This window comes from Pleurodeles waltl, chromosome 6 (genome assembly GCF_031143425.1).
Source record: "Pleurodeles waltl isolate 20211129_DDA chromosome 6, aPleWal1.hap1.20221129, whole genome shotgun sequence".
Lineage (NCBI taxonomy): Eukaryota > Metazoa > Chordata > Amphibia > Caudata > Salamandridae > Pleurodeles > Pleurodeles waltl.
The window spans coordinates 853,098,278-853,122,496 of record NC_090445.1 but is presented as its reverse complement, the minus strand read 5'-3'; the positions used below and the strand labels follow the sequence as shown (position 1 = coordinate 853,122,496).

General features: G+C 43.0%; 1 protein-coding gene across 3 annotated transcripts in view; it reads left to right on the top strand.

Annotated features, from left to right (window-relative positions):
* ARMH3 (armadillo like helical domain containing 3) overlaps window positions 1-24,219 on the top strand; it is a 748,421-nt gene that overhangs the window by 518,825 nt on the left and 205,377 nt on the right. The gene's annotated exons all lie outside the window — the stretch shown is intronic.

Sequence of the window (24,219 nt, the reverse complement as noted above, 5' to 3'; positions counted from 1 at the left end):
TAATAACATAAATTACTATATGCATTAAATGCCACAGTAATGAAGAAATCTTTCAATACCTTCTTTCACAACGTTCTTCAGAAGTAATGGTGAAGCATAACATTTGTATTTTAGTTAGGTGTTTGGTTTGTTTATCTCGTGTTTAACTTGTTTGCGACTACAGTGACAATGTTATTAATTTAGCTGTACCAAATTGGCCCTTGACTTGACATACAGTGAGGAATGAGTGACTTTGTTTTAATATTGCGCCAGGGCTTGAACAAACAAGAAACTACATAGCTCAGCCTTCCGCTGCATCTTTCTTTAGAAGCTGGGCTAAGATTGGCCATCAATTCAATTGTGCGAACGTCAGAGGAGCCTGCTTACATTCAACATATTGGGGCAGATCTCCACATTGTTTATTATTAGGGTCTTGAGGGGTAAAATAAGCATTGTGCGAGGCACTTTCCGTGTTCCCTACCACTTAGCTTGTTACGAAAGCAGGCATATCTTTACTCCTCATGTTTACACTATACAGCACCCCTGGAGGAATATCCTACCCTGGCCTCTCTGGAGTCCGCCAATGCCATATGCATGTGAAGTTAGTGCCCAGAGATGGTCTTTTAGCTAATTTAATGAACTGATGTAATATTCAACAGGTTGTTTGGAAGTATTCACCTACAAAGCCAAACACATCTGTCTTTCTAAACACAAAAGGTCATTTCTCTTGAAGATAAACATGTCTCTGCATCTGTCGCAAAAATAAATAAATATTGTTTCACGCTTCAGGAGCTCATGTGAGTCAAGCCTTAAAAATATGTGGCATGTAAATCTTGCAGAAAGTAAGATCTTAAAAAGTGCTTCACAACAGACACAGTCTATGTTGTATGCTTATTTTTCGGCACAGTGAGATTTGCTGGGATTCACAAGAGGCTGAGCCCCGCTGGGATTCAATCCTGATTCCCCATGTAATGTGGGTAACAGCCGCTAGGCGTATGCCTCTCGTTAAAGCTCGGCTCTTTTTGGGCTTGAAGCTCCCATCAGGACCTCAATTTGAGCCCGAATCGGGTATCTGGCTCGAACTTTTCATCAGGGCGCCCACATCTAAGCACTGTGACAATATTTTAGAATGCAAACTGAGTCGTTACACAGCTACAATGTCGCACAGGACTGGTCAACTTCAAGGTGGTAACATTCGTATGGTTCGATAATCCTCAATGCTGTCCTTTTTTCATATAAGGCTGACACACCATAACACTAATATCACACAGTGCTGGGGAATATGTAGAACTCCTTAACCTATGGCATGAAAAGGGTGTCCAGCGTGGCCTACCCATAGAAGTGTGATAGATAATATGAATATGTTTGATTGCATGTCTCAGAAAGTCAGGAGACGCTCTTCTAACAAGGATCACTTGAAAAATAGTGTGTCCAGGACAGTATGGATATTGGTTTCTGCTGGATGGTTAAACAGAGTAAACTGGGAAAGCAGTGATTAACAAGTGTATTTGTTGAAGTTGCTAATCAGGCTTTTACCTCTTGCTCTTATTCCAAGACCAAACTTATTGGGTCAGTATGCATAGATTCTGACATGCCAAAGTTGCACCGACTACCTTGAGAATTAGAACCAATGTTCCACCTTGACCTTTAAGTTTAAATATAATAAACTGTGTGCATATTCAAGTGGTACTTATATCCCAAGATCAAACAATGCTGGCTCAAGGTCACACAGTGCCCAGCCATAATCACATACTGGTGGGCCAAAATCATGCAGCACTGGGACAAAAAAGCGTTTGGCCAGTCACTTTTGCCTTGAAAGCACTCATTCCTGCACATTATGCACTTCTCTACACCGGACAAATTTGTGCAGAATGTCGAGAGATAAAGAAATGATGGCCCAACTTAATCCGTCTATCTTGATGCAATGAGCTGCAAAGATAGTTCAGATGTTCACAACATCAATCTAGTGAATTGTTTTCATATGCCACAGTGGCACAGCCAATCCTCGCATGTGGGACATTTTAAGCAGACTATTAAATGTACCTTTTGTAAACTGAAGGGTAAAAAGAATACTTCATACAAATGCCTCATATCACACCTGAGATCCGCCACTAGCCCCTGGCTTACTTTGGTGAGTCCCAGGGCGTTTTTCCCAGTAAAAGCACTGCTTCGACCCATGCTATCAGGGCATAGCACAACCACTGTGTAATGCTCCTCATTCAACAAGCCCCAACTCAGTGGACACCGTCGGGCATCACTATTCAGCTGCATACTCAACAGAAATCGCTCTTGGCAAGACTCCCATCTGCGGGAAAGCACAAACTCCGAGCACAGTGAGATTTTATCAAATACAAATATGCTCCAAATAGTTGTTGGCAATATAGCATAGCAAACCTTTTGGCCTCTCAGTATTTCTCTCGTTTAGGGTTTGTCAAGTCGAAGACCTGCCTTTTACAGGGCCATTATTTTACATTGTTGCTCTTGCAAACTTTGCCTTGAAATGTATTGCCTCTTGCTGACTGACAGCCAGGCTATCAGTTGCTGACAGTGTCGCCCAGTAATTGGTTACAGTGTACATAGATGCCGAAATAGACTGCAGCTTACTGTGCCTCAGGGACTTTTGTTCCATTAGCTTGTAATAGCGATGCTTTTTTTTTTCAGCTCAGTAAACTTCACCTTGCAGAGTGACACTAGGATTTCTCTTCTGTCCGTCATTGTATGATAAATCACTTCATCCGACTGCTCTCGGTTTTTGGTTTTCCTGTGCTTCAGCTGCAGTTTGCGTAAATAAAATTTGCTGCAAAAAATAAGGGAGCTGGTAAATAAGCAGGGACCTTGAGTAAGGTAACTCTATAGGAATAATGGTCCCTGAATTTAATAAGATGAACATAATAATCATAGAGTTGCAATGAAATCTATGAAAACAAGTGAATAAATTGTTTCAAATGGTATTTGCATTTATTAATAGACAAATAATATGGAAATCCAAATGTATTATAAGCAGCGGTCCTCAGACAAGTTCATTGTGACATAAGTCACGCACATATGTTGCCTATGCTCGTACTCATTAACCTAGTTACAACACAGTAAGTCAGGGAACATTAGTCGAGGACGTTTCTATCCCACAATTAGTACTGCGATCATCATCAGGACATGGGATGTTCCTGGGAGACTGAGGAATGCTGTACAAGCAGCCAAGACTTGTATAAATATCAGGAGAGAGAGAGAATATAAAGAAAAATGAAAACACCCAGTGAGCGGGGATGGCTGGGTGTGTGAGTGATTGCAACCAACTCAATGTGGGAGGCACATACAAATGCATCATGAGGTGCCACAGGGTAGAGGATAAGGAGTGAAAGTGACCAGAAAAGCATGCAGAATGGACAAGGGACCACCCTGCGAAACCATATATTCCGGATGCCGTAGAGAATAATGAAACATGCCGGTGTGAAAGGGGGTGACTAATTGCCTCGTGGCACAAAGGAAGTCCTGGTGGAAAGTGATTCACAACTTGATATATCAAGACAGTATAGCTTGAGGAAGTTGAGAAGTAGGGGGGGCACCGGGGTGGGCGGCGTTTAATTGGTACGAGTACAGTTTGCCAATGAGAAGGAGTAAACCAAATTGTGATACAATCAATGTAGAATTAGGTATGGGATGGGAATGGACCTCACAGAAGAAGAGGTTAGGATAGAGGCCAAGCCATAATTCCTCCAATCCAGGGGAGGAAAACCAAGAATCAAGAGATGTACCAATCAACCACTAGGACTACAAAATGGCCAAAAGACCTGGTGTGAGTCCAGGAGACACCCCGTGCGTCCCATCACCCATGTGGTGTGCCGGGGTAGGATCACTGTCGTATTTCAGTGGATCCCAGGGGTGAACAGGCTGGGACCTGCACAGCCCCAGCCTGCACCGGATCTTTTTGCCAGACTGCTACTTCTGATATAGGGCTTGTGTCAGTAGGACCTAGGATTCATTCCCCTGTGACTTGGTATTTGGAGTCTTTAGTGGCACAAACATGGACTTACTGGTGTTACCAGATTGTTAGCGTACACAAAGAGTTGGACAAAATTTCCATGAAAAAGTCCTGCTGGTAGCTGAGCCCAAGTTTGTATTGTTACTAGTGTTAACAGAAGTGGGGGGTTACTTGGGTTCCAATGGTTTAATGATGTCATGAATTCCATCATGTACCTTTGTATGGTTGTTCCCGATTTAGACATATAAGAAACCAGTGTTTGATGCATTTGGCTCCCTTAGTCATCTTTCCTTTGGTCCCCAAATAATTAATTCGAGGAAAGGAGTAGATGTTCTTTTTTCCAGGAATACTTCATTCGGTCACATTCTCTAAAGAAGAGTACAATTGGAATATAATCTCTGATTAAAAAAAGACCCTGGTCTCCAAGTGGTTTGGAATGGCCTTGAACAGTTGTCATCCCACTTCACTGTCCCTTGATTACCATGAAGAGGGAAGCCTAAAGTTCCTTTGTGAGGTAGGTTATGCAGGATCCCTCCAGGCTGCAAAAGTCTTTCAAAGCATGTTTTGCTCGGTACCTTTGAAGGGTGCACAGGCACTGATGGCCTGACGTGTTAGACAATTGTTACTGTCATATAATGATCACTGTTAATGGGGACAGAATTTTGCGCGCAAAACCCCACTGTACTCCCTAGATCTATTGTGATCTGTCGACCAACAGTAAGACCTTATTTTGTTGGGCAGCTAGCTAGTGAATGTGCAAAAGCAGGTCCATGGAAAGCATTTGAACCTTTTAAAAAAAGAGATATCAGTTTACTGACTCAGTACATTTTGTTGTTCATATGTTGCTTACCAAGATTGACAGTCCTATTTTGAAGACTGCAAAACATTGGGGCAATTCGATTGCAACACATTTTGATGAGGTGTTCACCATTCTTATCCAAACCTTGAAAAGTACAGATTATTTCTAGTGGCAACCATGTAGGAAAACAATAGACTAAATAAGTTCTCTATATATTTGTATTTGACTTCATTCCCTCCCAGAATGATTTAGAAAAACTTTTACTGAGTTAATAATGTTCTCTCACGTCGATCACTGCATTCTACTGCTTTAAATTTGGTTCTCGTACTATTACAATACTGTACCAGCAAACCTTTCTGCCACTAGTGTCCTCCTCGCCTTTTAAAATTATTTAATCAGAGATGACATTTTTACTACCCTAGAAGGAAACTAAAGGAGTGTGAAACCTTAGACGTATTCCTGAGGTCCTTTGTTTAACATTTATTTTTATTTCGAAATATACATCACAGGTTATGGGAATAAGCACTATAATGTCCGGACAGAAATATTCCCAGTAAACTGTATAGAACAAACATGAAAGTTGCACCAAATGGGAAGGAAAAAAAGAACAGTTTGGGTAACAGTGACGTTGAAAGATGGCACTATATAGTTCGTCTTAGTTACAGAAGAATGATCCAGTAATTGGAATCAACCAAGGGTTCTCCACTAGATTTCCCAGGTTGCTTTAGAAATAAGTAGGTTGAAGCAACCCAACTTTACAACAGGTAGACATATAATAGGTCACTAAAGATCTCTGGACAAAGTCTCTTACAGCTGTACCATCACAAGGGATGCATCCCATCATGGGGGTCTCAGAAATCTACTCTAGACGTCTTCCAATGTAGTCATATTATCATTGAGACTATGCCTACTTTGTTTATAGGATGACTTATCAAACATATCTCTGAACCATTTTTTGTGTGGGTGCGTGTGTCATATTCCAGTTTGTCAATACGCTCAACTTGGTTACTGCTAGCACCGTAAAAAAGCATTTGCAATACAATGGATCTCGCATTTGCTTGAGTTAGAGATATTAACGTTGTAAACTCCTAACCGGACATAAATTGAAAATGAAAAGTAAAACAGTTTCACATAAGTGCACCGATTCACAGCGCTACAGCGGCCATTAGCATCAGCGTGAAGAGTCAGACAAGAGGAAATAGAAGCTCACTAGCAGTCAAACTTACCGGCAAAAGTGCAATTAGCCATGTAACAGGGGCGATGGCCAAGGCAGTAAGAAAACCTCTCCAAGGAGGGACAAACGTAAACCATTTACCAATGTCATCAAAGGATTTTTGAAGGGCAAGGCCAAGAACGAGTGGTACTGATGGGCGTGAGGTGGGCGTGGTTAAAAGCCCAGATACATATCAACATGTCGGATAAGCAGCACTTGCGTACTGCCTTGCTCGACCTAAAAACCAACATCCATTATGGAATGAGATCCAAAGGTAGTAACATTAGTAGTGCTGACTTGACACAGTCTTGAGGTAGGTGACAAGCCCATTTGGCAAGACTGGGACACCTGACCTCCAAAGGTGAGCTGCAGCCACTGCCATCACTTTCATGAACACCTGTAGTGCACTGGTGAGGCAGAAGGGGAGCGCAGTGCGCTGGGAAAAACTTGTGGCCTACCGTGACTAGCAGGCAAAGCCTATTTGAAAATCCCTACCAACCAATACCTAAATGGCAGGAAATCTTGTTTTTTAACCTCAAATGATTACAATGATGAACGGAACGAGAAAATTCATTATTTTGTTTTGTTTTGATTGTCAAGTGATAACAAAACTGCACAGCATTTGACTGCAATAAACACATGCAGAAAACCATTGATTACAGGTATGTATCTGTAAGATTTGGGGTTCCAGCCCCGTTGCTATCCTGTCTGCCAAAAATCTGAGTATAAAGGCACAGACTTTTAAGATATAGATGCCGTGGGTTTTATTCCACAGGGTTTAGACAAAATGATAGAACAGTCACTATCCCTCTTCCTCTAAGTCTCCCAAGACTGTGACTTGAAGTCTCCACTTCTGACTCTGCTTTCCGGGAGTAGTATGTTCCTTCTTTATAGGCCCCGGCTAAGAAGTAACATGGCTCTCAGAAATAATGAGGCAGGGATCAAAATATCAGTTCAGAACCATCACCAAAGTTTAGAATATCACATAGGTTAAATGTGGTCTCATATGGTGCCCATCATCATGCTCTCTAGTGCTGTGCACTGATAAAACAGTGCTGAACCTCTCACACGTGCCCTGTGTTTGGCCAGAGTCCGCCCACCACCTCAGTGGACCCCCTTTCCGGTACTTACCTTAGGCCACGGCCCTCCTGGGTGTGGCGTCTGGGCCCACAGCATCGTCCTGGGACCGCTGGGGTGAGTAGCAGTAGTGCGGTTTCCCTTTGTGGTGGTCTCCTCCCTCTTTCTTCCTGCTGATGGTGGGACTGACATCTCTCCTTGCTGTCTGTATCTGTCTTCTTCTGCTGCGCAGCATGTTCCTGTGCGTTGTCCTGCTTCATGGTCGCCTCTTAAAGCAGACTCTTCATTCTCCTCTGGCTTGCTTCGCGGCATAAGCGGCATCAACTGCATGACGTTTTTGCGACTGTCTGGTGCACTGAGGCTGTCAATGGCAGGGATTAGCTTAGTGGCATTCTTGGAAACCCATGCCTCCATAGGGACCTGATCACAGTGTCACTCTCCCTTTTTTTTAAACGCAAAGATCATGAAATTTCGGTCATGTCTGTGAATTATGAAAGATTACTAGAACAATGTAATTCTCACTGATTATATTTTTTAAAACCACTAGTTGTGTAGTAACAGTAACCAGAGATGTTATTTATAATGATTAGCACCACTGGATGTATACTGAAATGGATAACCAAATTATTTGTCAAAGGTAAATTATTCTGCTTAATCGGTTGGGGAAGGCATATTATATGGCATACTGTCATTTTGACAGTTTAATACACACTGATCCAAAAGGGATCCTAATACCATAAACATGCACACACTTCTTAAGAAAGAAAATTAAATATATTCAGTAGCTCTTAGTGAATATGTATGTTGCCAGAAGTTAATGTATTTGTCTTGCATAACAGCACAAGAAAACAGTTTTATTAGCACTGTCCTTTTTAACCCATGGCAGGTGCAAAACACGTATACTGTTGAATGCAGTAGAAAACAATGTCACGTAGACATATTTCTTGCTGTAAATAGTGTTCTGCATCTATTCTGCTATAATATCTGGTACCTAGATGGTTCTAAGGTGTGGTACATGTTACACAGAAATTCCCCACACGGACATATAACCGAATAAATGCTGTGACTGGGATTAGCTTTCTGAGAGATACCCTCAACCATTGATTGTTGTGTGAGCAAAGAAGTTCTTCTTTTACCCAGTTGTCACTAGATGGTCCAGTCACAAAACCAGAAGATATATATATATATATATATATATGTTCGGTGGCATGTGTAGCTGCAGATACACATGCTGTGCACATCCCGCCATCTGGTGTTGGGCTCGGAGTGTTACAAGTTGTTTTTCTTCGAAGAAGTCTTTTCGAGTCACGAGATCGATGGACTCCTCCCATTTCGGCTCCATTGCGCATGGGCGTCGACTCCATCTTAGATTGTTTTTTTTCCGCCATCGGGTTCGGACGTGTTCCTTTTCGCTCTGTGTTTCGTGTCGGAAAGTTAGTTAGAATCTCGGAAAAATCGTCGTTATTGTTTGCGTTCGGTATCGGGTTAGTTATAACAGATCGACACCGACTTTTGAAGAGCTCCGGTGGCCCTTCAGGGTTTTTTCGAACCTCCGTCGGGGCCTGGTCGGCCCGGCCACGTGTTTCTTCAAGGCTGATGGAACGGACCCCATTCCGCTTCTGCCCAAAATGCCATAACAAGTATCCATATACAGATCAGCATCTGGTCTGTAACTTGTGTCTGTCTCCAGAGCACAAGGAGGATACCTGTGAAGCCTGTCGAGCGTTTCGGTCGAGGAAGACATTAAGAGACCGAAGAGCAAGAAGACTGCAGATGGCATCGGCGCCGACAGGACAAGGGCGTTTCGAAGAGGAAGAAGAAAGCTTCTCCATCCATGAATCGGACTCGGACGAGCTCGATCCCGAAGAAACGCCGAAAACCGCGAGTAAGACGTCGAAACATAAAACTCACGAGAAGACAACAAAAGCCCAGGGGACGCCACCGCCAACAGGCCATGGCTTAACCCGAAAAATAGGTGACCGATCATTGGCACCGAAAAAGGGCATGCATGTGGCGAAGTCATCCGACTCCGGTCGAGATACCGCCACACAGCTATCTCGGGCCCGAGACAGCAGCTCCGAACAGATTCGGCAACGAGACAGTGGCACCGAAATGGTTCGGCATCGAGACACCACGACGCCGAAAATAAAGAAGGTTACCTCGGAGCCCAAAAAGGCGACCGAAAAGATTTTGATTCCGAAAGATCCAGCCTCGGAACCGAAAACAGGTTCCTACACAGAGGAACAGGGATTGTCCTCCCAGATGCAAGGACATAAGTTCGGAGAGGAACTTCAATCTGTTGAGCCAGACTACACTCAAAGAAGGCTCCACATTCAAAAAGACACAGGGAAGATAAGCACTCTTCCCCCAATTAAGATGAAAAGAAGACTTGCCTTTCAAGAAAAGGACAAGCAGCCACAGGCAAAGGTGGCAAGACAAACAACTCCACCACCATCTCCACCACCATCAATGCACACATCACCGGTAGCCACTCCACCACTGATGCAATCCCTGACTCATACTGCAATGAGTCAAGATGATCCTGATGCATGGGACCTTTATGATGCTCCTGTATCAGATAACAGCCCAGACTGTTACACTAGAAGGCCGTCGCCACCTGAAGACAGTACATCCTACACGCAGGTGGTCTCAAGGGCAGCTGCGTTTCATAACGTCACCTTGCATTCAGAACCAATTGAGGATGACTTTTTATTTAATACACTCTCCTCCACTCATAGTCAATACCAAAGCTTACCTATGCTCCCGGGAATGCTAAAACATTCAAAACAAATATTTCAGGATCCTGTTAAAGGCAGAGCCATAACTCCAAGGGTGGAAACAAAGTACAAGCCACCACCAACAGACCCTGTTTATATTACACAGCAATTAACACCAGATTCTATGGTTGTTGGGGCAGCTCGCAAGAGAGCAAACTCTCATACCTCGGGAGATGCACCACCTCCAGAGAAGGAGAGTCGCAAATTCGATGCTGCGGGTAAAAGAGTTGCAGCACAAGCAGCAAACCAATGGCGTATTGCCAATTCACAAGCACTATTGGCAAGATACGATAGAGCTCATTGGGACGAAATGCAGCATTTCATAGAACACTTACCCAAAGAGTTCCAGAAAAGGGCACAACAAGTGGTAGAAGAAGGACAAAGTATCTCCAATAATCAGATACGGTCATCAATGGACGCAGCAGATACAGCTGCAAGGACAGTAACTACTGCAATAACAATAAGGAGACACGCATGGTTGCGTACGTCAGGATTCAAGCCGGAAATACAACAAGCCGTGCTGAATATGCCCTTTAATGAATAGCAGTTGTTTGGGCCGGAAGTCGACACTGCTACTGAAAAACTCAAAAAAGATACTGATGCCGCAAAAGCCATGGGTGCACTCTACTCCCCACAAAGCAGAGGCACATTTCGCAAGACACCATTTAGGGGAGGGTTTCGAGGTCAACCTACAGAGGCCACAACCTCACAAGCAAGGCCCACTTATCAAAGCCAATACCAGCGGGAAGTTTTCGGGGGCAATATAGAGGGGCACAATTCCAAAAAAATAGAGGGAACTTCCAAAGCCCCAAAACCCCTCAAAACAAACAGTGACTTCCAAGTCACACATCCCCAACACATAACACCTGTGGGGGGGAGACTAAGACTATTTTACAAACATTGGGAGGAGATAACAACAGACACTTGGGTACTGGCAATTATCCATCATGGTTATTGCATAGAATTTCTCAAATTCCCTCCAAACGTACCACCGAAAACACACAATATGTCAAAAGAACATATAGATCTTCTAGGACTAGAAGTTCAGGCATTACTACTAAAAGAAGCAATAGAATTAGTACCAGAACACCAGAAAGGAACAGGAGTTTACTCTCTGTACTTTCTCATACCCAAAAAAGACAAGACTCTGAGACCTATATTAGATCTCCGAACATTAAATACCTACATCAAATCAGATCACTTTCACATGGTGACATTACAAGACGTAATCCCACTACTCAAACAACAAGACTACATGACAACACTAGACCTAAAGGATGCATATTTCCATATACCGATACATCCTTCACACAGAAAATACTTAAGGTTTGTATTCCAAGGGATACATTACCAATTCAAGGTGTTGCCATTCGGAATAACAACTGCGCCGAAAGTTTTTACAAAGTGCCTAGCAGTCGTAGCTGCACATATCAGAAGGCAGCAAATACATGTGTTCCCGTACCTAGACGATTGGTTAATCAAAACCAACACGCTAGAAAAGTGTTCACAACACACAGAGTATGTCATAGAAACCCTCCACAAACTAGGTTTCACAATCAACTACACAAAGTCACACCTTCTGCCGTGTCAAACACAGCAATACTTAGGGGCGACAATCAACACAGCAAAAGGGATTGCCACTCCAAGTCCACAAAGAGTTCAGGCATTTCACAATGTAATACAGGCCATGTATCCAAATAAAAAAATACAAGTCAAAATGGTGATGAAACTCTTAGGCATGATGTCCTCATGCATAGCCATTGTCCCAAACGCAAGGTTGCACATGCGGCCCTTACAACGGTGCCTAGCATCACAGTGGTCACAGGCACAGGGTCAAATTCTAGATCTGGTGTTGGTAGACCGCCAAACATACACCTCGCTTCAATGGTGGAACAGTATAAATTTAAACCAAGGGCGGCCTTTCCAAGACCCAGTGCCACAATATGTAATAACAACAGATGCCTCCATGATAGGGTGGGGAGCACACCTCAATCAATACAGCATCCAAGGACAATGGGACACTCACCAAAAACAGTTTCACATAAATCACTTAGAACTATTGGCAGTATTTCTAGCGCTGAAAGCATTTCAACCCATAATAAGCTACAAACACATTCTTGTCAAAACAGACAACATGACAACGATGTATTACCTAAACAAACAGGGAGGCACACACTCAACACAGTTGTGTCTCCTGGCACAGAAAATATGGCATTGGGCGATTCACAACCACATTCGCCTAATAGCACAATTTATTCCAGGAATTCAGAACCAGCTAGCAGACAATCTTTCTCTGGATCACCAACAGATCCACGAATGGGAGATTCACCCCCAAATACTAAATACTTACTTCCAGAGTTGGGGAACACCACAAATAGATCTATTTGCAACAAAGGAAAACGCAAAATGCCAAAACTTCACATCCAGGTACCCACAAGATCAGTCTCAGGGCAATGCGTTATGGATGAGTTGGTCAGGGATATTTGCGTACGCTTTTCCCCCTCTCCCACTCCTTCCATATCTAGTAAACAAGCTGAGTCAAAACAAACTCATACTAATAGCACCAACATGGGCAAGGCAACCTTGGTACACAACACTACTAGACCTCTCAGTAGTGCCTCATGTCAAACTACCAAACATACCAGATCTGTTAACGCAACACAAACAACAGATCAGACACCCAAATCCAGCATCGCTGAATCTAGCAATCTGGCTCCTGAAGTCCTAGAGTTCGGACATTTAGACCTTACACAGGAATGTATGGAGGTCATAAAACAAGCTAGGAAACCTACCACTAGACATTGCTATGCAAATAAGTGGAAAAGATTTGTTTATTACTGCCATAATATTCAAATTCAACCCTTACACGCATCTGCCAAAGACATCGTAGGATACTTACTACATTTGCAAAAATCAAAGCTAGCTTTTTCTTCCATTAAAATACATCTTACAGCAATTTTATCTTACCTGCAAATTACGCACTGAATTTCTCTATTTAGAATACCAGTCATAAAAGCATTTATGGAAGGTCTAAAGAGAATTATTCCACCAAGAACACCACCAGTTCCTTCATGGAACCTCAACATTGTCTTAACACGACTCATGGGTCCACCTTTTGAGCCCATGCACTCTTGTGAAATGCAATACTTAACATGGAAAGTTGCATTTTTAATTGCCATCACATCTTTAAGAAGAGTAAGTGAGATTCAAGCATTTACCATACAAGAACCATTTATTCAGATACACAAGCATAAAGTAGTTCTACGAACAAATCCTAAATTTTTACCAAAAGTCATATCACCGTTCCACTTAAATCAAACAGTAGAATTACCAGTGTTCTTCCCACAGCCAGACTCTGTAGCTGAAAGAGCACTACATACATTAGACATCAAAAGAGCATTAATGTACTACATTGACAGAACAAAACTAATTCTCAAAACAAAACAATTATTTATTGCTTTCCAAAAACCTCATACAGGAAATCCAATTTCTAAGCAAGGCATTGCTAGATGGATAGTTAAGTGCATTCAAACCTGTTATCTTAAAGCAAAAAGAGAACTGCCTATTACACCAAAGGCACACTCAACTAGAAAGAAAGGTGCTACCATGGCCTTTCTAGGAAATATTCCAATGACAGAAACATGTAAGGCAGCTACATGGTCTACGCCTCATACATTTACCAAACACTACTGTGTAGACGTGGTAACAACACAGCAAGCCACAGTAGGCCAAGCAGTACTACGAACATTGTTTCAGACAACTTCATCTCCTACAGGCCCAACCACCGCTTTTGGGGAGATAACTGCTTACTAGTCTATGCACAGCATGTGTATCTGCAGTTACACATGCCACCGAACGGAAAATGTCACTTACCCAGTGTACATCTGTTCGTGGCATTAGTCGCTGCAGATTCACATGCGCCCACCCGCCTCCCCGGGAGCCTGTAGCCGTTTAGAAGTTGATCTTGAACATCTGTATATTTGTAAATATATATATTAGTTTAAACTACATTATGTACATACGTATTCACTCCATTGCATGGGCACTATTACTAGCATATACAACTCCTACCTCACCCTCTGCGGGGGAAAACAATCTAAGATGGAGTCGACGCCCATGCGCAATGGAGCCGAAATGGCAGGAGTCCCTCGATCTTGTGACTCGAAAAGACTTCTTTGAAGAAAAACAACTTGTAACACTCCGAGCCCAACACCAGATGGCGGGATGTGCACAGCATGTGAATCTGCAGCGACTAATGCCACAAACAGATGTACACTGGGTAAGTGACATTTTCCATATATATATATATATATATATATATATATATATAATTTTTTTTATAGAGAAGGATGATGTTGTGGGATACACTCATCCTTTTACTATCTTCTGGCCAACAGTACATTTCTAGATCTCTGCCATGATGAATACTTCCTGCTGCTCAGTTATTTTGATTATGGTAAGAGTTGGATCTAACCATCTACTTCCCAAGAAAAAGAATGTTGATTTTCCTCGATCTCATTTCAACTCATTGTACACTGTTTAGTGCTATCATATGAAGAGCTATCCGTTTTAGAATCAACCAGATTCCTTCTCCCCAGTACACTGGATCTGACAAATGAAGACACGAAGCAACACATGATCTCCTCTTACATTCCCAGGCTCACTAGCCAAGGTATTTTTTTTCTCAAAATTTCAGTAACGTTATTCAAGTACATTAATCTCTAGGCAAACCATTTACCTTTTCTCAGGCTAGATAGATCAATAGTTTAATACATCTGCCACACAAATAGTGGTTTGCAAATATAGTGGGAGATATTTTAAAGAACCATTAAAGGGCATGGGTAAAGCTTCCAATGGTTCATGCCAGGCAGCATGGGATAACAAGTGGAAGGTTCCCTTTAGCCAGGGGCAGCAGACTTAAGCAAGTGAACAGGAGATACCCCAGATGACGCCTTCTGGACATCATCCACTTAGCCCGACTCCCAAGATAGGGACAAGTGCAACATTGGGATGTCTAGGCAACTGGCCCTTCACCTCTAGAAAAACAAATACTGATATGGTATCCTCACTGCAGACACTGTGCCTGTGCTCTGGCATTGCTCGAGGCTAACTTCCATGGCAGGTTGGATGACAGAGGTTGGGCAGCTAGGGAGTCAACTTCCCTCTCGGCCATGAACCTTGCTTCTGGGGTTTTCCAAGCACCCTCCTGACTTCACAAAGGGAATCATCCCAACAATATTGTACTTCTCTAGCAATTTATCTAGGGGGTCGGGCTTCCTTATAACATCCAATCCCTGCCAATCATGCAAGCATCTACGGGCAGAACTTAGTCCCTTATTGTAGGACCTGGTAGGAGGATAGGGAGGAGGGACATAGAAGGCTTTTGGTTACAACAGTCTGTATAAACAGCATCTGCCTTCTGGTCTGAGTGAAGTGGGAGGACTGGTAGGACAGGGACCAATACCGTCCTCCTTTTTGCTGGGACCTTGGGTTTCACTGCCTGAGATCTGTTTCGGTCTCTTAAAACCTGAGTGTCTAGGATCTGAGGAGTATTCCCTCTTCCTGCGACTCTGGGATGATAAAGGTTAAAGTGTGATGACTGTCGTATGTTGACTGTTACCGTTTATACTAATAGGCAATGCATTTTGCCATCGTAGATAATCCAACTGAAGTGAATAATGAAGTACCTGTGACTTGCCCTCCGCCCTGATTCAGGGTGATATTTCAAGTTATTAAGTGCATTTTTTTAACATAATTTCTCAGAACTCTTCTGTCTTTTCTCACGCAGATATTAATCCCAGAAAAGCAACCCAGGAAATTCCCCAAGTTTGGCATCAACAAATATCTTTCAGTATTCATATTACATTTCACCAGTTTCATATTAACTTGTGTAAGAGCTTGTCAATAGATTGCCTGGTGATGCCACACTATGTTTCGTGACTGATTTCAATCCCCTGATTAGACAGAGACATAAAAAATCAGGTATTCTCTGGTTCCTTCCATAGTAAGGAATTTGTTTGTGGGTGGGACGTTTAACTGCTATTCAGAAAGCAATGAGTGGCTGCTAAAAATGTTTTTCATTCTTGTGTTTACGGAAATGTCTCCGTTCCTTCATGCAGGATCTTGTGACTAGTAACTAAGGACCCAACGAATTCCCACTGGTTATTCTATGTGTAGAAATCTTCGAAATGTGCAAGTTTTTAATTATTTAGTTTTTGTAGGAGTGTTCAGGCTTGGTAAGCTAGTTCATACTGAATGCTTGCCATAATGGCAGGTAGTGGACAGAATTCATTTAGTGACAGATAGAAGTACTGTACTTGAACAAAGCAAAGTCATAGGATTATACATGAGTCAGATGTCCCTTTTTGGTGGCCTAAAATCTTTTCCGAAAACTGCTTTCTTTAGTGGGTCACAAAAGCTTTATGAGGAAACCAATAGTGATTTGACATAATTGGGGAACTATTGTGCACCAAATTAAGTAATACAATCAAAAATAGAAAATAATAATATTTCTGATGACTACTACTTTCTGCAGATAATTTGTAGGCACCAGAAAGGATCTGGAAACTTTATTCCACAGCAAAATCTTCCCAGTGCCTTTAAGTGGCACCATGCTGATTCAGCCTAAGCTTCATCTGCCTCCAATGTGAACATGGAAGACCATGGGAATTTCCATTCTAAACCGCACATTAGGGTCAGTGTCTGTTTTTCTACAAATTAAGGCAGATCTCAAGCTCTCATTGCTTTACCAAAGAAATTCATCAGCGTCCCATTCTTATTAGTTTACAGGTTTCCTAAGATTTCAGGGATTAAGTCCTGCAAAAAATGTTGTAAAACTTGTCCTTGTTGGATCCACTTAAATCTGAATGGGGGCATCTTGGGTCCGACTGCAAATCCCTTGGTCCTGCTTCTCCGTGCATCTCAACCCATCAACGAACAAGAGTCAATATTACTTTTGGCCATGGCCTGCAGGAACACTCCAAGGAGGACCATGTCCCTTCCATACACTTTTTCTGAGTGGGAGCAGTCTTCCAAGAGCTCTTCCTATAAAAAAAATAATAATAATTGCTTTAGTAAGCAGGCGTTGTCTTCTTCCTGCTTCCAGGTACACTCAGAGACTCAACATCATTTCCTGACCCTAGTATCTTTGTCATTACAGCTTGTTCAGATATTAAAGAAAATGAAGCCAGAATTTCTGATTCATCCTGCAAACCTGCTGAGCTTTTAGCCTTCTGTCTTGCCGGTCATATTCAGGATTGCACCACAACTCTCTGGGCTACTCCTCAAGGGCAAGCACACTCCTGTAGGTTACGTGATCCAGTGGTCCTGAAACCAAGACCTCCAGACTTTGTGCCTCTACAGTTACTGCCTTGTCGCTCCTGCTAAGAACCCAGTGTCTACCAAGTCACTGAGCCCTGTGCCATGGGTGGTATTTTTGTCACCTGCACACAGCACTGGGTCATAGGTCCGTATCCTTGCCACCTTTGAAGTGAACTGGCAATATCTGAATGGCAAGAGACCACACTTGTATCTATTTAATGTTGAACAATTAGTAGAACACCTCCCTAAGTTCAGTGGTTTGGCCTTATTGAGGGACTTTTCGACTTGGACTGAAAAGCTCTTCCTGTGCTGGACAAAGACAATGGCTACCTAAAGAACGATGACTCGGAGGGTGAAAACATAATTACAATGTAAATGCTAGTGGCTTTAATACTGGTCAACAGAGAGACATTCTGAGCTCCACTGGACCTCATTCAGAAGAATTCTCTTTCACATCTGTGATACCAAAAGTATTGCTGTAGTGATCTTAAAATGTCTCTGCCCACCACTCAGGCAAAGGCTAACATCCTAATAGAAAATTTGCAGTCCTGTGCATTTTCAGAACCACTGGTGTAATTCGTCTAGGTGCTCTTGGACGTGGATTTATATCCCTGGGAGAAACCCTACTCAGGCCTTGCCCTTGCAGTCCTCCCATTGACTGCATAATGAAACAGAGCCTTCTGGTTAAAAAATGTTGTCATGGCTCTCATCTGTTCAGGCTGGCGCTTGAAGCCTCTTCTAAAATGAACCCTAGTGCTTTTGCTAAGCTGCACCAGACCGAGGCTTGATAAATAAATCTTGAAGTTCAGCTTGAACACTGCTGGCATGATGGGTCAGTCCATGTCCAGAGCTTTTACCCAGTGCACCACACCACATCTGCTTAGAAGCTTCACAGGCTTCTAAGCAGATGTTCCATCAATACTAATGGACTTGCTTTTTGGTTCGGAAAAACTTTTAAGAGAGCAAGCTAAATCCTTCCTGAATCTATTAAAAAAACAGTAAGTAATATAGTGGTATACTAACTTAGCCTGGCAATTCCACCTGCAGTGCTGAGACTTGGTAGCTTCTGAGGGCACACCAGTCCCGTCCCATCAGGGAGAGCATTTGCAGCTAATCGAAACACCTGAACAAACATATTGCTGTTTTTGGGGCAGCTGGTATCTAAGGGACTCTAACACCCGCGGCTTCAGGCTCCACAACGTTTCATTGAATCTGCTGCCTCAAAACTATTTGAATCCCCCTCATCTCTCTACACCATTATCTTACTGTTGGTGGGAGGTGCATCTTCTATTTGTCCACCTTTTGGGAGGAGATCATGGTTGATCATTGGGTGGTCCAGCTTTTCTGCAAGAATCACACCATACAATTCATGTCTACTGGTTTGAATTTCCCTCCTTCTATCTGAACTTCCCTCCTTCAATTATGACATGCTGTCTGGCACACACCTTGAGGTGGAGGCAGAGGATCTTGCCCTTCTCAACATAGGGGGTCAGATAGGTGGTGTTCATAGAGACAAATGGCACAGGATTTTACTCCCTTTATTTGTTGGTCCTCAAAGAGGATGAAGGTCCTAGGCACATCCTGGACCTTGCCTGTTCATTCTGCAGGACAAATTTAAAATACTGTTTCTATACTGTTTCTAAACCAAGTTCTTGTGGCCCTCCATGTTCTGGGATTGACTGGATTCCTTGGGCCTCCACGATGCCTCCTTTCATGTGCCTAGTCTCCCTGCTTATGGGCACTAACTGTGTGGGCTGCATTTTCAGTTCACCATTTGGTCTAAAGACTGCAATGTGAGCATTCACCAAGATGTTGGTGGCATGTTTAAACCAGTTAAGGTGTGGAACCCCAGAAAGACCAAATAAATCCTGCAGTATCTCTTGGTAAAGGGTCAGGGTCTGACCCCATAAAGCATTTATTTGATTCCAGTATTACAGGTGTTTACAGGTGTTGCAAATTTAAACCTCTGGTGGTATTGATTTCAACAATTTCCACAGTGGTTGTTGGAATTAATTGTTGGGGTGAGTAACAACATAATTTTGACATACTCTAAATCTCCTCCCCTTGCATAGTATCTGCCTCAGTTCTCACACAATATACTTCGACACTATCTGATAAAAGGCCACCACAAAATGTAAACAAATACACCTTTAAATCTGTCTTTAAAATAAGAAGCCAAGCAAGAGGACTCATTTCCATCATCCATCTGCACAGGACGTGATATCACTGGATTTCCCATCATCTATGTGCACAAGATGTGACTTCAATGGATTTCCCCATCATCCATCTGCACGAGAAGTGACATCACTGGATTTCTCATCATCCATCTGTTTTGCTTTCACTAATGACCGAGCTGACAAAAATCTCTGGAATGCACTTCTTAGTTTAAAGAAGACATTTATTATTATTCCACCATGAGGTTCCTAAGAAAATGAAGGAGATTAGTAGGTCGAAGGCCCACGTTTAAAAATAGTCACAGCAATGAAAGGAAAATATGTCAAAGTGATTCTCTACTCCAATGTACACAGCAAATATATGTGATTATATTATATCATAATTGCGAAGCTAGGGATAAAGTACAAATTCATCACTGTAGGGCCTGCCAAGCTTCTCATCTTTCTCATGCCAGCAAGAAGATGACCCCTGTTCAACTGCGAGAAAGAGATATCCACCCTCACGGGACAAGTGTCTGTGTCAGGCATTTGACGTCCAATCCTGACCGAGGTCCCGGAAATTCCCCTCGCTACTGACCAGGGCCACCTTTTTATAGCTTAAACACTCATGGAAAAAGCCTTCTAAAAGGCCCTCCCCTCTCAGATGTAAATATTCAACCATGCTGGCTACTGCAGGTCAGAGCTGGAAGAAAAACGTTGAAAATTGGCCAACTTTTCAAGGCTCCCCTTCCAAGGCCAACCTGTTCCCTGCACTGAAGAAAAACAAAAAAATATGTGCTTTCTTATCATGCTATTGTGTTCAGTAAGAGAAAATATGAAGAAAGAAGCTTAGTTTACCATGTGGAAAAACACAGCTCATCTGTAATGTCTAAACTGCAATGTCTGACGCCACGATAAAGCCAATAGGCAGCTATACTGAATACAAAATGTAATCTGCAACTGGTGAACATTGAACAACTAATATGCACAGTGGTGAAACACAAAGTTAGTGGTCAAACCTACCTATTTTCACTACACCATCTGCACAGGAACTGACATCAAGGGATTTACCCATCATCCATCTGCACAGGAAGTGACTTCACCGGAATTGCCATCATCCACCTGTACAACAAGTGACAACATTCCAGCCTGTCCCAGGACCAACTTAGTTGTGGCCTCAGCTTAGAGATGCAGCTTGCTTACCCAAGGCACACTAAAGACAAACCTGTCTGCATCCGTATGCATCTTGACTGCACCCTGTGCCAGGAACCCAGATCTTTCCCCCCCTCCTGAGTCTAACCTGCAGCCACCTTCTGTGCTGTCAGTCTCGGCCACTACTCCACATGCTACTGCTTTGCCGCACCATACATCTTCGAAAAATTATTCTCCTGCATTCTCTACAAGTTTTCATGTAAATACCCACACCCAAAACTCACTGCACCCACACCAACAGAACCCAACTCCCCACTCTCTCACCCTTACAAACACCACCCATACAACACTCCTCATTTATCCATGCTCCTCAACGCCAGCTTACTCACTAAACACGGCACAGAGATCTGGCACCTGCGATAAGACAATGATATGGACCTACTTTTCTTCAAAGAAACCTAGCTGAACCCTTCTTCAGCACCTGACATCACTATGGCCATTTCTCCCGACTACAAGATCACCATGCAAGACAGACTTCAAGAGCCCGGAGGTGGAATCATCATCATCATCATCATCTACAAGCATGCCATCAGCTGCACCACCTTCACAGACACATTGTTCTCTAACATTGAGCACCTGCTGTTCATGCTCCACATTTCAGCCAACTTCACCCTACGCTGCTTACTCATCTACAGAAAACCAGGACCTGCACCAACTTCACCAGTACATCACTGACTTCATAGCACCTCTTGGCCTTGACGCAAGCAGTTACATCCTCCTCAGAGACCTGAACTACCACCTAGAACACCATGTCAACCCCAACTCGGAAACACTTATGAAAGACCTTTGGAACCCTGGGCCTCATCCAACAAGTAAAAGGATCTACCCATGTTGCTGGACACCTCTTGGACCCTTTTTTCACCACCTTCAACAACATCCTTGATGACAAGCACACTTCAGTCTTCTGGACAGACCACTTCCCCCTTAAGTTCAGGATCCTTGGCCCAGTCCAATGGGCATGCACCACAGCCGGATGAGCCTGGCAAAACTAGAACAGCATCTCTGACAGGGACTAGAACACCGCTCTCAAAACTAATCAACCCAAACACAGTAACAACCTCGCCAATGCCCCAAAGAATTTCAATAATTGGATCACTTCACACCAACATTCTTGTACCCCAAAAACACAGCAATGCAAAAACACCTAGACCCCTGGCCAGTTAGTACATGGAGGAACATAGAGTGATGAAACGCTGCTACAAACAACTGGAACACAACTGGAGAATAAGCCTGAACAGTGCATAAAGTTGCATATTCTAATTCTCCCTGAAACGTTAGCACCAAATGATACAGACCGCCAAACACACCACTCTGGCAGACCGCATTGATGCCATCATCAATGGAGGCAATGAAATCTTCTCCATTGCAAAGGATTTCACCTCACCACCTGCCGCCTCTAACTCTATAACTATCTCTCAGGACCTCTGCAACAATTTATCTTAATTATTCTGTAACAAAATATCCACCATTTCCTGCAATTTCATCCCACCACCGGGCCCAACAGATTTCGCTCAAAGCCTCCAGATCTTATCCAAAGAAACAATGCTAACTGCATAATCTGTCATCCCAGAAGAAACTGCTGGCACCATGAAGTCTTCCCACTGTCATGGGGCAGGTGCTCCATTGGACTCCTACCTCTACGACATCTACACCAGAGGCCTGCAACCCATCAGTGTCATGCTCACACCTATTATTGGCACCTCCACCTCTTCAGTGACCTTCCCAGATGCTTGGAAGCACACAACTGTATTCTCATTGCTGAAGAAACCCTTTGTGGACCCTTCAGTGCTCGACAATTACAGATCAATCACCCTGCTACCATTCCTGGCCAAGGTCTTAAAAAAAGAAATTTAAGTCACCTCAAAGAATAGCGATCACCAGCTCTTCAACCCCCACTCAATTTGGTTTCAGACCCAATCACAGCACAGAAACTGCTCTCATCGCTTCCACAGATGACACTATCTTCCACCCCTTCCTCATCCAACACCTACATGGCTTTGGAATCCAAGGGGATTCTGATAGATCTGCTCCTTCCTGACTGGAAGGACCCAGTGAGTCAGCCCACGAGCTTATTTCTGGAGTTCTGCATGGATCCTCCTTGAGCCGGACCTACTTCAGTGCACACATGATCCCTCTAGCCAGCATCATCTGCTCTCAAAAGATCAACGTTGTTTCCTACACTGATGAAATGCAACTCATTCTCCCTCACTGACACTGCCCAGTACCCGGATCCAGCTCAATGTCTGCATGATTTAAATCGCCCACTGAAGATCAACTGTCTGCAGCATAACACCAACAAGGCTGAATTTTTGTGATCTTCGTGAAGAGCACGTCACTGTGGGACCCACCCCACACCCAAGTCAGGACATTGGGATTGTCATCGACAGCAAACTCAACATGACCACCCAAGTAAATGCCCGAACCACCTCATGCTTCCATAACCTAAAAATGCTGAGGATAATTTTCACATGGGTCCAAATCAGCACTTGTTAAACCATCACACATGCCCTTGTCACAATCAAGCTGGACTATGAAAACATCTTCTATTCAGGGTTCATCAAAAAGGTCACCAGAAAACAACAGACCAGTCAAAACTTGTTGGCCAGAATCACTCTCAGCCTTCCATGCCACACTCACATCACACCATACTTCAAGGAGCTCCGTTGACGCCTCATACACAGATTAGCACCATTCAGACTCCTCACCTGCATTTGTAAGAAACTATATAACACTGACCCAGCATACCTCAACAACCACTTCTGCTTTCAGAAACCTTACAGACACCTCCACTCTACCAAGCTTGTTGTTGCACACGTCCTATGCATACAGAAAGCTAGATCCGGTGAGAGAGCCTTTTCCTATATCAGACCTAAAGCATGGAATGATCTGCTGCTACATATAGGACCCCCTTCTCATTTCTTGAATTTTCTAAGACCTGGCTTTTTGAGTAGTCCCACTAGGCCTTAGGTTTGACTAAACTCACACCTGCTCAGAACCTTGCTTCTCTTCTGAGTGATAGTGCGCTCAACAAATATACATAACACAATACTCCAACAAAGCTCTGCACACCCTCCCTTAAACCTGGTACATGAAGCAGGAATAGGGGTTGGTGTTAACTCTAACAGCTTAAGTTAAATAATGAGTCTTTGATCGTAATCCCCTCTGAGCACAGAGCTTTTCCTGTGCTTTGTGATCCTGTAGCACGTCAGACGTCTGCTTAGTCAATTAGTTGAGATTGTCCATCCGACCCTCATTATGTTTGTATTGGTCAGTGGCCTAAATCAGAATACAAAATTTTAACATGTTCGATATATCTATTAGTGTGGGCTTTTTCCTAGTTTCCAGAACCCCCCATAAGACAACTTCTAAAATGAAGACCAATCTTTATCTTTTATGGCCACTTGCTGATCTTCCCAGTTTGAGTGGGCATACTTTTTGTTTAAGATGAACTTTTTTTTTTTTAATAAGTCTTATTTTCGGTACTTCTGCATTTGCCTTAGTCTCTATGGATTTTGGAATGCAGAAGCCTTTTCTTCTCCAATCTCCATTCATTGTGAAACTACCCTAAAGATGTTTCACTTTATTTTCCTGCTTGTAATAGCTAAGGTCTGTACTCAAAATAAAAAGGTGCAGTGTAAATCGTAAAATATTTGACTGACTTGCCTTGTTTATAATGGGTGTGCCAGCGAAACCAACTCAGAATACTTCTT